The sequence below is a fragment of the Rosa chinensis genome, chromosome 3 (genome assembly GCF_002994745.2).
Source record: "Rosa chinensis cultivar Old Blush chromosome 3, RchiOBHm-V2, whole genome shotgun sequence".
Lineage (NCBI taxonomy): Eukaryota > Viridiplantae > Streptophyta > Magnoliopsida > Rosales > Rosaceae > Rosa > Rosa chinensis.
In genome coordinates, this window is record NC_037090.1 from 1,790,291 (window position 1) to 1,804,169 (window position 13,879).

The window sequence follows — 13,879 nt, forward strand, 5'->3', positions numbered from 1 at the left end:
TTGGGCCTGCTTGGCTCATGGATGTTATCCTTGACAACGGATCCAGTAACTGAGGTAGCTTTTAAGGAGGTGCGTGGGGAATCTATGCCTACCAGCGGTCACTCCATTATGTAATTTTGCTTGTATTGTGATGCAGAACGGATGACAGTCCAATTCGAAGAGCAAGGACATAGCTCGGTGTCCGATTGGAGCGTGCCATAGCTTTCCGGAAAGGGAGGCAATGCCTCTGGCCATATTGGTGGAGCCACCAACACTAAGAGCCATCTAAATGACGCTTTCAAAGCACCTCAATCAATGGAGTTTAAGCAAAGAGATGTATGTTCTCGATGTGGAGTGTCGAATCATTGGGCACACATTTGTAGAGCTCGTGAAAAACTTGCCACAGCCTACAAAGCATATTGTGAAGCAAGAGAAGCTCACTATGTGGAACAAGAAAATCAAGAAGATGATCTAGAGTGAAGGGTTGAAGACCACAAATCTGGCTGGGATCAATAGATCGTCAATTCTATTTAAGTCTTTATTTTTCCAAGAGATGTAATAGGCAATGGTCATATACTTTGTAGTAAATGCCAATGGTTTATGTCTTTCTTCAAAGTAGGCTCACCCAAAATAAGTGTGATGTCTAGGAAGGTTTTTGAGCCAGTGATGTCAACACTTCCTAACAAAAAACCTATTGACTAATGGGTCTTCGTTAGAAAGCGTGATGAGAAAAAGAGATGGCAATCTCGCCTTATGGAGCAAAGCTTCTCACAAAACGCTCTGGAATTGACTACGATGAGACATATTCTCTTGTAATGGATGTCATTGCACTCCACTATCCTGTCAGTTTGGTAGTTTCCGAATAACTGAACATGCAGCTTACAAATGTGGTCACTATGTATCTCTATAGGGATCTAGATACATAATATATATGAAGGTTCATAGTGAACTTCATTTACCCAAGTCAAGTGGCTCTAGACCACGGAACGCGTTTACAAAAAGGTTGAAACGCTCATTAAAATGGCTACTTGATTAGGAAGGGATATGCCCACGCATTTCCATAACAAGTTTCGGATTTTATCGCAGTTCATGTTGGACATGATCTTCATTGGAAGCCCTTAAAAAGTTAAGGGAAACTGCTGAACACGTGAAATCCGAGTTTGAGATGAAGGATTTTGGGAGAACACGATTATATCTCGGTTTGGAACTTGAGCATCTTGTTGATAGATACTTAGGCATTTTGACAAGGTCAAGCCTTCAAGCACCCCCATGATCGTCCTTAGTCTCTATCCTGAAAAGGATCCTCTTCATCTGAAGGATGATGACGAAGATGTGCTAGAGGCAGAAGTGCCTTACTTGAGTACAATAGGCGCATTATTGTACTTAGCTCAATGCACAAGACCAGACATCTCATTTGCAGTGAACTTGGTAGCTAGATATAGCTGTTTGGCTCCAGTTTTATTTGAGCTGGTCAACAGTCTCTTTTCTTTGAGCGGGCGTGCCAGCACCGTTCGGGTGCGGTAATCGGGGGTGTCCCTTGACCTGACTTCTTTTCAGCGATTGAGGACGAGGAGAGCACCAACCTCGTCGCAGGATTCTTTATGCCTCGTGGTGAGGACTTTGATGTAGTTTCTTCTTGTTCACACAATCGATACTCAATATTGTAGATTGAGCAGAGCGAAATCACTAGGAAGTGTTGAGATCTTGCTAAAGCGTGACTTTAGCTTGGCTGGGTTGCTAGAGCGTTACCCTTGCTTGGCTGGTTCTGTAACCGTTGTGGTCGCGGCACTACCGTCGGCTCCCGAGGAGACTAGGACCGAAGTACGTTGATAGAGGGTTTGGTGGCACTAATAGTCGGCTCCTGAGGAGACTAGGACTTAGAGTGTGATCACCGATAAGAGAAAGAGAAGGAGAGGAGTTGCTCTTAGAGAGGTTGCTCTAGAGAGAACTTAGATCATCTTAGAGATGTTTGTTGTTGAATGAATTAGTGTGTTTGTGTTTGGTCGCGGCACTACCGTCGGCTCCCGAGGAGACTAGGACTGAAGTACGTTGACAGAGGGTTTGGTGGCACTAATAGTCGGCTCCTGAGGAGAGTAGGACTTAGAGTGTGATCACCGATAAGAGAAAGAGAAGGAGAGGAGTTGCTCTTAGAGAGGTTGCTCTAGAGAGAACTTAGATCATCTTAGAGATATATGTTTGTTGTTGAATGAATTGGTTGATTTGTTGTCTTGTTTTTGCCTCTATATATAGGCTTCCAAGCAACACTATTTGTCCTTTAAACAAATCATAATGGAGCACTTAATGGGATCATGATGGAGCACTTATGAGATTATGGAGTTGTTAGGTTCAAGCACTTAAAACACTAATGGAATGTTAGGTTTAAACACTTAAAACACTAATGGAATGTTAGGTTTAAGCACTTAAAACACTAATGGAATGTTAGGTTTAAGCACTTAAAACACTAATGGAATGTTAAGTTTAAGCACTTACTGCTCCAATTTTGCTGCAGCTATTAGGGCTGGGCGCGGTGGGATTCGGGTCGGTTTGGACCTGAAACCGCAACCACACCGCATTATTCGGTAGATCCATTTTCCAAACCGCAACCGCATTTACATTGTTTGGACTGCATTTTCGGTTGCACCGTTTTATCGGTCCGGTGCGGTTCGGTTTGCACCCAAAACCGCATATTAAAACATTCAACCAATACCTGGAAATTTAAAAACCTGTAGACTTGGAAAAATAAGTGGTGCGAAAGAGAGGTAAAATTGAAAGGCTAATACAAAGCCAAAGAGGAGGACGTGTGATCACACTCTCATAGTCTCATCAAATTATCAACTGGTTTTAAACACAAAAACTGAAAAAAATAAAAAAAAATCGAAGGAGAAAGAGAAGAGAAGGGAACTCGATCCTTACCGGCGAGAAGCACCGACGGCGGCAATGCTCGAAGAAGCACCGACGACGGCAATGCTCGAAGAAGCTGCTGTCGTGTTAGTCTGTTAGAGATGAGGGAGAGAAGTTGTGGGAGAGATGAGGAAAACTGGGAAAGCAAATATGAAGGTTGCGGCCGAGAGATGGAGAGAGAATGTTAGGAATAATCTAATAATTATTCCCAGTTTGGTGGGGGACAAACTAGTTTGGTGGGGGACAAACTGCACAACAGTCAAAAAGGTGCAGAACGCACAAAGCTAGCTAGGGTTAGTAGTTAGTACCAAATAATATAAAAAATTATTAAAAATAATTATATAAATGTATATTTATAACATAGCAGTTCGGTTCGGTAAATGCAGGCGGTTCGAAGTCCTAAACCGAACCCGCACTGCATGTAAGCGGTTCGGTGCGGTTCTCTTCAAAAACGACGTCGTTTTGAACCTGTTCGGTTACCGAACCGGATTTTTCTGTGCGGTTCGGTCGGTAACCGCTTCTCTGCCAGTTTCTGCCCAGCCCTAGCAGCTATATCTCCACCAAGAACTCAAAATGGGCCTTCGACTTCTTCATATGAAATGATCCATAATGAGTGTAGATCATTGTGGAAAATTTTCAGAGCTTTCTTCCATGTGGTTGGGCCGAAAATGCTGCTGGACCTCTTACAGGTCCAGTTTTCCAGTTTTGCTTCTGCAGAAAATTGGACTGATTGTTTGAAGGCCTTCCACTCAAAACTAGCTCTGGCCCTCTTTATAAGAAATTATTCTTAGGATGTCTAGAATGAATATGAAAAGTTTCAGCTCATTTTGATTTCATTTAGTTAGTCTTCTGCCCTTCCTTCCTTGTTTAGCTCGGTTTCTCCTAATCGAAGTAGGAAAATGTGTTAAACTTGACTTTTTCATGCTTCCATAGTAGGCTTTATTTCGCTTCTAAATATATATTTCGAGATTGTCGACAATATATAGCTTGAGCCACTGATATTGGCTCAATTTATCCAAGACGTGCCTTGTCAGGCCAAAATGTTCATTTTGGGTCCAAACAATAGCTCTGCGCCAACGCGACACCATTTGATTGGTGTAAAAGATATATTTCGATACTTGAGAAGTACGATTGATATGGGCTCGTTCTATCCTTACAGAGAGATGATGGATTCAAACCCATCACACACCAGGAACTCAGCCAACAGTGGCCTGCGTCCTCTATCCCCTTTCCAAAATGACGTGTTTTGGAAGGTTTTGCTGATGTTGGGTATCTCTCTGACCCACACAAAGGTCATTCCCAATTTGGTTAAGTGTTTACCATGGGTAAGACGGCGATATCTTGGAGGTCTACATAATAGACCCTAGTCGCTATATCTTCGAACAATGTAGAGATTATTTCTCTTCACGAAATGGTTCATGAATGTTTATGGATTAGATCCATAATTACTCATGTTCGAACAATTGTGATTTGAAGCCTACTACGGATGAGCCTACGAGCATTTAGGATAATGCTCTTTGTTTTAAACAAATGAAGTAAATGGTACATCAAAAGCGACAACACCAAGGATAATCAGCAACAAAAGACTCTTCTCAAGATCAATTTGAACTAGATTCAATCTGAGGACAGTATGGCAGACTTATTCACTAAGTCATTGCCTAAATTCTACTTTCGAGAAACATGTGGCAATAATTGGCTTGCGGAAATTATCCGAACTCCCATGATCATAGTCATCAAGGAGAGACGCAGACATCAGGGGGAGATGTCTACATGTTCGTCTCGAAGCGTGAACGGTGTGTTGTGCTCTTTTCCCCCTTCGACCGAGGTTATTTTTGTCCCACTGGGTTTTTGTTACTCTACAAGGTTTTTAACGAGGCAACGAGAGAAGCACCACGTTTGGGCGACACAAGGGGGAGTGTTCAAGTAAATCTCTAATTGTGTGTCTGGCCCAAACTCTAGGTTGCTTGACCTAGTGGTAATAGGGTTTAATTAGAAGAATCTAGAGATTATCTTTCCTTGTATGATTCGAACTCTATGCCTTATAAGCCTCTATATAAAGAGACCCCTATTATCAATGAGAATACACAGCGATTTCCTCTCAATTTCTGTTTCTCTAAAACAATACTCAATTTCTTTTTTGTCCTTTTGGGCCTTGCCCCTATGTCACCAAGAAAAGGGGGCCTTGCCCACCGTCATCTACCCACTTTCTCCAAAACCAAAGCAGATTCAAAGAATTCGAGATGATGAATAGTGGAAATTTGAAAGAGAGAGCAAAATTCAATGCTACTTAGAGACAATTTTTGGTCAATCAATAGAGGGAAAAAAAAAAGCAAAGACTGAATATAGAATCTGGGTTTCACTTTCAAATCCCATCGAACCCAAAATAGTATTCAATTCCGGATTGAATTAGATGGAGGTGAGAAGATGTGGTGACCGGCCGATCATGATGCCGCCTACGTGGACGCCGTCGCCGCAATGTCGTCCAACATCATGATGCCGGATTAAATCATGATGAAGGAAGGGTCGAGGCGGAGGTTGAAGAGAGAGAGAGAGAGAGAGAGAGAGACAGAGAGAGAGAGAGACAGAGAGAGAGAGATTGGCCAGAAGCGGGCTAAGACAGCTATTCTGCACAGAGAGAGAGAGAGAGAGAGAGAGAGACAGATTGGCCAGAAGCGGGCTAAGACAGCTATTCTACACAGAGAGAGAGATTTTGAACGACCGCGACTATGATTCCTGGATACGCTCCAACTCGCCGGACCGTCTTCCACTTCTGGTACGACGACATCCGAAACCGGAATCACTGGTTCTAGAAGACCACAACGACGACAAGTGTTCTGACTGCAATCCATTTGGAGACGACGTTTGGAGAAGCAGTTTGGAGATGACTTTGTGGTAGACGAAGAGATTTCGGAGACGACGGAATTTAGCTTCGGCGTTGATATCTTGGCGAGAGAGAGAGAGAGGTATGAATGTTTTGTAATTAAGTTGAGGGCAAAATTATCATTTCACTTTAATTTGTGTAAGTGAGAATAAAAAACAGTTAATGGGGTAAGTGGGGATATCTTGGACTAATTTTGGGCTGGGTTAAGGACCCAAGAATAGAAAAAAGCCCAAAACAACATCACTCGACACCTTTATAAAGGCGATAGAGCCACATAGTTCGACATCACGATGTGAACTCCACTCTCGCAAACGTTGAAGGGCTTCTACTGCAAAACCTCACCAGTCAACACTGGTTCACTTTCTTCTAGTCTTCACATTCTTTCAGGCTGACAGGTTCTCTCTCTCATGCTCTCTTCTTTGTATCTGTAAATGCTTTAGTCTTCTGTACTGTACCCTCGTTTTATTTTGTTTGGCTTAATTTGATGAAATGGTCAAAGATGGCAGATGGGTTTGCAATTACAGTTTTTCCTTTGGTGTTGAATCAGACAATAAAATTACATTGTGGGTCTTATATTATCCGTTGTGCTGGGATCAGGGCAACTTGTTAATGATGCAAAATTTAAGGTGTCATAGGTTTCTAGGTTGGCTTTTGCTGAGGAAAGTTTTGGTCTTTTCTTATTAAGGACTTTGTACAATGTCAATGGTTGGCCAGATTATGAACAATTAATGGGTTTCATGGTAATAAGCTGTTCAGTTTAGAAAAAGTTTGGAACTTGGATTTTTTCCTTTAGAGATTGTGAAGGGTATTTTGTCAGTTTATCAAATTGATTCATGGTGTTGATTTCTTGGGAATCCTTCTTGCATTTTGAGACTGCAATTTATTTCCACAGAGTACAAACTTCAAAAATACAAAATGTACATCTAAATATAGAGTTGAGAATGCTTTTTGTCATACATGGCTTACCAGATTATGAATAAATACTGCTTGGGCAAGACAATTGAAGTGTGTATAATTTATGCTGTTACAGTAATATTTAAACACTTTGCTTATCAGTGAAGTGGACACGAGTTATTTTGAATCTTTTTGAACCATGGACAACCGGTGGATTTGTGTCTTTTATGTCGATTGAGGAGTTTTACTAAACTAGTTGATTTTCTACATATCATAAGTAGAACTGTACTTATACAGTGGAGTATGCCCTCAGCAGGGTGATATGAGTCGACAAGAGAAAAAGAAGGAAAAGATATTGGAAAATGATGTTCATGCTGCATTGACCTGCGACGACATCCTAAATGAGATACTTCTTCGGCTGCCAGATAAATTTATTTTCGGATTCATACTTGTGTCAAAGAGGTGGCTTCGTGTGATATGTAGCTCTTCTTTTCGATCTGATTATCATGCTAGATGGAGAGTGAACTTTCATCTTTTGGGTTTCTTTGTCTGCAACCAGCTGTACCTTTGCAGACGTAAAGATGGGATGCGCCGACCCAAATCTGAGCCTGCACTTCAGTTATTGAGAGCTTGTGAGGAAGGTGATGATGTATGCAATGATTTGATGTCTTCTGGGAACTGCAAACAGCTTGGTTATTTCATTGACTCTGCCAATGGGCTTCTTCTCTGTGGCCGCCACCCATTGACTTATTCTGTCTGGAACCCAATCAACAAAGTGCTATTCCAACTTCCTCAACCTCAGCGTTTCTACAAACGCTTGTGTATGGCATTCATCGCTGAGGACTATTTCAATGACATTCTTCACTACAAGGTTATTCGTGCAAATTGTGTGCAAACGTGAGGTTAACACTGTCTCCATCGAGACTTTCTCTTCAGTGACTGGTACATGGAAGCATTTCACGCTCACTTGCTCTTCAAATTTTTCCTTGCGCCCCTGGACAGTGGCTACTGTGATCAATGGTGTAGTATACTGGTATGCGACACAGGGAAAGATAGCCATTAAGGAAAGTTTAACCATTTATGACCCACGTATTGGAAACACGTGTATAGTTTTGCTTAAATTACCTGATGGGAAGATTTCGCAGGATTATGATGAGTTTGTTCTGGGGGAGTCCTCTGATGGGCTATTGCAGTATGGTCAGAGCAGCAAGTCAGGCATGGAGATATGGGTTCTTGAGAAGGAACAAGATAGTATCTCATCTATTACCACAAGCAATGTGCATCAAATCGCAAGTGGAATTTTAGATACAGACTAAGTTTCAAATCAATGTAGAAGAAAAATCCAAGCTTTTGCAGGCAGACTAAAGAAGCTCAAATATTGTCATTCTTCCTCAGAATTCTGAATATGTCTTCATAAGATCTGGACAAAACATACTTCTCTTGAACATTGAAAGCCAAATGTTGAAGGTGATTCAATATCACTGTCCTAGCTCTCCTATCCAATGGGATTTCAGTAAAATGGTGCCTTACTTTCGCTTTCTTGGCCACGATCTTCTTTATGCCGTGAAAAGGCGGCAACTTCTTCTTGGCCTTCTTCAGGCGATGAAACTGTGGCACCTGCTTGGCCTTCCTGGTGAATATGTAAACATCTTAGCTGACTCATGTGATCCCTAACTGTGACCTAGCTTTAGTTTAGTTTTGTGTCATGAAACCATGAATCTGTGGAGACTTTGTAAACTTCTCTAGGCATGTGATGTAGATTTTGTTCAGTTTTGTGTCATGAGAACATGAATGTTGCTAGTATTCTCGTTCAGCTGTGATCTGTCTGTAAAGTTTTCTCGTATTTTCTATGGCACTGGGGTTTCAGTCTTTCAACAGATATTAAGTAGACTGCACGCTTTTATCTTCTTATATATGCTTGCTCTGCCCAGCCTTCTTTAGTCTCTTGGCCATCATTTTAATCAGGGAACTATGTTGTACCTAGTTCTTGTTTCTTCAGTTAGTCTCCTCTGTTTCTCAACTCGAAACTGCACCACCAAAACATAAGGCAGTTGTTATTCGCATTCCCAAAAAGTCATCTTGCACTCCTTCCCGAACACCGAAATTTATTAATGCTTCATCGTTGCAAAATCTAACCCTTCACCTCTCACCCCTAACAAATCGAAAATAAATCAAAAATGTATCGAAATATCAAAGTGACCAAGTTTCTCTAGCAGAAGAAAAACAATATGTGGAGTCCCTTCATTTCAATAGAATCACTCACTACAAGAAAAATGGTCTATGACAACATCATATTTACAACATATTATAAATGCTCGTTGTTGCTTACAGTTTTTCACAACGGGCAAACAATGTGTGTTGTGGAAAATTGTATACCACGACATGCGTCATTTGCATGTTGTTAATTTAGTACGTACTAAGTTTCAGTGTAATATAATATAGCATTGGTATCATGACAGACGTATCCTGTGAATCATCCCAGATATATCTCCACCCATAATCGAATAGCATGGTGTCAGACTCATAGCAACATATTTGACACCCCAAGTTTTCTAGCTTCAATTAATTCTGATCTGATCAAACACCACCGATGATATGTGGAGGTTAATTTGCAGCAAAGAGATCAGTTGTAAGTTTTGAAGGACCCATATCTTCAGACCAATCTAGCTAGGAAACGGAAATACTGTCCCATTTCAACAAGGTCTTTTCTATCTCAATCGAAAAATCAAGGTTTTTTTTTTTTTTTTTGAAAAGAGCTCAGTCCCCATCTTAGCTAGGTACAAGGTCTTTTCTGTATGCCCAAAATGATACGAACTTTTCTAATGTCACTTTGTGTTTCTAATTTGCTTGGGTTCTCGAATGACTACAAAGGAAGCTAAAAATGTATTCAAGAACTATACTCTTTCCCTTATTGGATGCCTTTCAAATGCCAAGAAGTGTTTGATCACAACAGGCATATATAAATCGAATTAGATCCCTAAGATGTATTATTAATACTCCCTAAGATGGTGAATTCCATGGGACAGGTTAAAAATTAATCAAATTAGTGTTCTACGTTGTAAGATAATGTGGACTTGGCATGAAGTGATTAACATTCAATTATACTGAAGTTGTAAGATAATGCGGACTTAAATATGTAGATAAAATGATTTGTGGCCTCAGTGAGGCCTAAGATTTATGGCCTCAATCTTAGGTGTCATGCCATGTCACCTACACACATCAACTATTTGTCAAATCATGCTATGTAACTCTTGAGAAAAATACCATTTTATCCTTCCAAAATCTAATTACTATGTTATTTTGGCTTTCTAAAAAATATTTTAGTTTTTTTTTTTGCATTTTTTCTTTTCATTATACTCATGCTTAGATTTCAATAACAATTTTTTTCTCCAATCAAGAATAGAAAATTTTCATGTAATTCAGTCAATGGATTTACACATACATTCGATCACAATAGATTTGCTTAACACATGTATATGAATTCAACCTTTGTTGGATTCTTGTAAATTTTGAAAATATATATAGTGTGAAAAATACATATTCATACGATTATATATATATTCTTTTGTTCATTTCTTCTCTTTATGTAGCTGGGGTTTAAATGTAATATTTGAGTTTATTATTTTTTTTATTTTTCCCCCATATATTTAGATTGTAGATGATAATTAATGGCTGCTACTAACATGAAATTTTTTCTTACCTCTTAATTTAGACATATGTATTTTCCAAAATCAATTTATTAATGCTAGTTTTTTGGATGAAATTAATCAATGTTTGGAAAGAAAAGTTAATGCCTATTTCTTGACACCTAAATCAATATATTAATACTATTTGGAAAGAAAAATTATAGGAAAGAATTAAATTAAATTAAGAAAAATATTGGTCAAAGAATTTGTAGACATATCTCTTAAATTAATACATAATTAATAGCTTATCTTTTTTTTCGTCACCTAATTAAATTCATTATTGTAAGTAATTCACCCCCTAACATCTAAAATGAAGTATAAAAGGGTAGAGTTGGTGTTGCAATAACATGATGTGGCAAGATATATTATGTGAAATTAAAAATAAAATTTATATTTGCTTACATGGCATGACACCTAGGATTTGAGGCCACAAATCTTAGGCCTCATTGAGGCCCTATATCATTGCCCATAATTAATATATACTCACTTCTAGTAAGCGAATGATCTACTGCATCTATCATTACTCGATTAATTAGTAGTAGAAATTCATTTAACAGAAACTTATATAGATAATCATATAAGATATGATGAATTAAGGTTCTTAGAGATGAGGTTGAGTTAATTTGAACTTCCTTATGGCAGGGATTTAAGACTTAACCTAGTTTATATATGTAAGAATATTTTTGGTCCTTGTACTGTCTACAACTAAGAGCATAAGTTATTGTCCCTCATAAGAAGCTAAAATTTAGAGAACTGTACAAGACTAATCGCTTTGCTACCACTGCCATTATGGAGTTCTAATCATAGTTTTTGTTTATATTTAATTATTACAATACACCAGTGTCTATATTCTTCTGAAACATCTTGCATTGGGGCAACTTTTACGTTTTTGGTTTTTTAATCCACCAACTCTAGCTTCATCACAGAATGGTGATAATGTTAATGGAGCCCGCGGACTGATGGTGCGTTACACCTTGGTTGCGATTGAGATTAATTAACGACATAAGATGTAACAAATTACTGCAGCTCCAACCAATCTGACTTTGTATCCATGAATGCAAATACAGCTGATTATCAGTGTTTTTAAACTCATGAATTTAATGGCATTTGAAAGTTAACAAAGATTTCGACTGTAAAAAAAACATTAAAAAATAAAAAAACAAAGAGTTAACAAAGATTCCACCGCCCAGCCCTCTTTTGTGACCCACATGTACGTTTTTTTTTAGAAACTCGATCAAACGAGTGAAATTTATTTAATGAAATTAAAGAAAATTACAAATAAGAAGGAGGCAGAACAGACGTAAGAAATGCAACAAATAATGCACATGTTGAGTTGTAAGTTGTTTTCCTTCTATTGCTCAGACTTTTAGTTATGATTTTGAGAAAATTTGAAAGAAAATTAATCAAAAATTTAAGGTAACTACGCTGCAAATAATCATCATACTATAGCCATAAACATAATGTAACTAATGCTTTTTTATTTAGTAGAAATGAATTTGCTATTAATAGAAAGTCCTAGCTAGCTAGCTACAATGTATCTTGTTCTATTTTACTTTGATTTGCGTTCTTGAGATATTCAAAAGTGTGACCATACCATCTTTACTTTGATTTCAGTTTTCTTTTCTTGTAATTCAAAACAGATTTTTGTTTTGTTTAATTGGATGTTTCGAATTCTTGTGAGATTAAAGTTTGGATGTTAAAGATTGATTTTCAACTACCATGAAGCATGTGACATTTTAGGTTTTCAATATATGAATTGCGATTTTATCATATCATGGATTGATTGTTAGTTTTGTGCTTCAATTTATTTTTTATATGTTTTATATTCTTTGGTGCGCAACTTAGAATTATGAGCATATAATTGTTCCTAGATTAAGATGAGCAACGTTCTGGGTTCTTAATTATTAAGTATAAAACTTTTGAACTAAAGTAAATCAACAATGAGTTTTACATGTAGGATATGATTGACGTTCCAACTTATGTGTTTTGGTTAAATCAATCAAATTTCCATATGCATCCATTGAATAAACTTGCTTATGTGCGGTCACTAAGTGTTTTGATATCACATGCATTAGAATGATTTTAGGTTATGTGCGTTCAATAGGTTAAATAACTTAAAGGAAGTAATAAGGATTTGTATGCGTTCATCTCTATTCTTGATTGATTTCTTTTATGATATATTTTGATTCGTGATTTGTGTTTGATAATCTGCTTAGCATGTTAATGGTAGTTAATTATATCTCTACTTTTTTCCATTCATCTATCTCTATCTTGATTCTTGGTTTGATTGATCGATCATTAGGTTAGAATATAGTACAAACTCTTTAAACCCCCCTTGTCTCATTATTTTCGTAAATAATATGTTCATATATAAATTTTGACATTCTGATGTGATTTACAGGAGTACCCTCAATCTCCGACTTAGAACATTTCCTACTAATCATATACTACAAGTGTCTATATGGTTTAAGTTGGACACTCATATTGAGCGTATCAACCATAGGCCCCAAAAGAACGCGCACCACAAATCCCTCATACATAACCTTCCATGCATCATTTCAAGAAAGTAAGACTCTAGATGGTCTAATCTCTTATTCACCATTTGAATTTCATGTGAAAATGTCTAATATTGGTTTGATAATAAATATAGCTCTCTCACCATTTGATTTTCATGTGAAAATGAATCCTTTGTCTATATGTATGGGATCTTAAGAAGTCTCTTCTTGACTATATGATATACAATCCTACTACAAGTGAGTCTCAATACTTCCCTACAACTCAATGGAGTTTGAAGTTACAATGCATGGTTTTGGGTACGTTGAAGGACTCTATAAAGTTGCTGTGTTTTCTGAGAGCCAGCAATCCATACTGACCATTGGGACTAATAGTTGGAGGACATCTAAGACATGAAAAACCAACACCAGCAGAAAAGTATGGGATGATATTCCTCGTGATGGAGCATATCTTAATGGATGTTTATATTGGATAGGCAGGATCCAGATAGGGTTGTTGCTCTTGGAACTTTAGCCAACTGTCTCACTGTATTGGTTAAGTGTCGATTTACTACTGAGGTCTACACCATGTCCCATTATGGTGTGAATGAATCATGGGAGAAAAATAAAGTTATCTGGACTGATGCCACTCTGTCTACAAGAATTCTAAGGTGTGAAATATATGGTCATGCAGAGCATCTGATAATTCTACATAGAGGCCGATTAGGGATCATTCGAGATGGTTCAACCCAGGTCAGTTGGTCTAAGATCACTGAAACTCTAGATAAATCTTATGTGGCTATCGAAAGTGCTTTTGTTATCCAGCCCACCTTGCTCTCTCTGGATCAATTAGGGATTTTTTTGTTGGAACCTGCACTTAATGAAGCAGTACCTTTGCTTGAAGCTGATGAAGTAGTACCTGATGAAACAACTGATGGTGACTCTGGAGATGAAGATATAGAGATCGAGTGCATTGACGATGCTGCAAATGAGGATGAGTACAATGAGTACATTGATACTGAAGCCGATGATGATTTCAATTTTTG

At 38.2% G+C, this 13,879-nt stretch overlaps 1 pseudogene; it reads left to right on the plus strand.

Annotated features, from left to right (window-relative positions):
* Window positions 1-6,061: 6,061 nt before the first annotated feature.
* On the plus strand, window positions 6,062-8,507 carry LOC112195286 (annotated as a pseudogene).
* The last annotated feature ends 5,372 nt before the right edge of the window (window positions 8,508-13,879 follow it).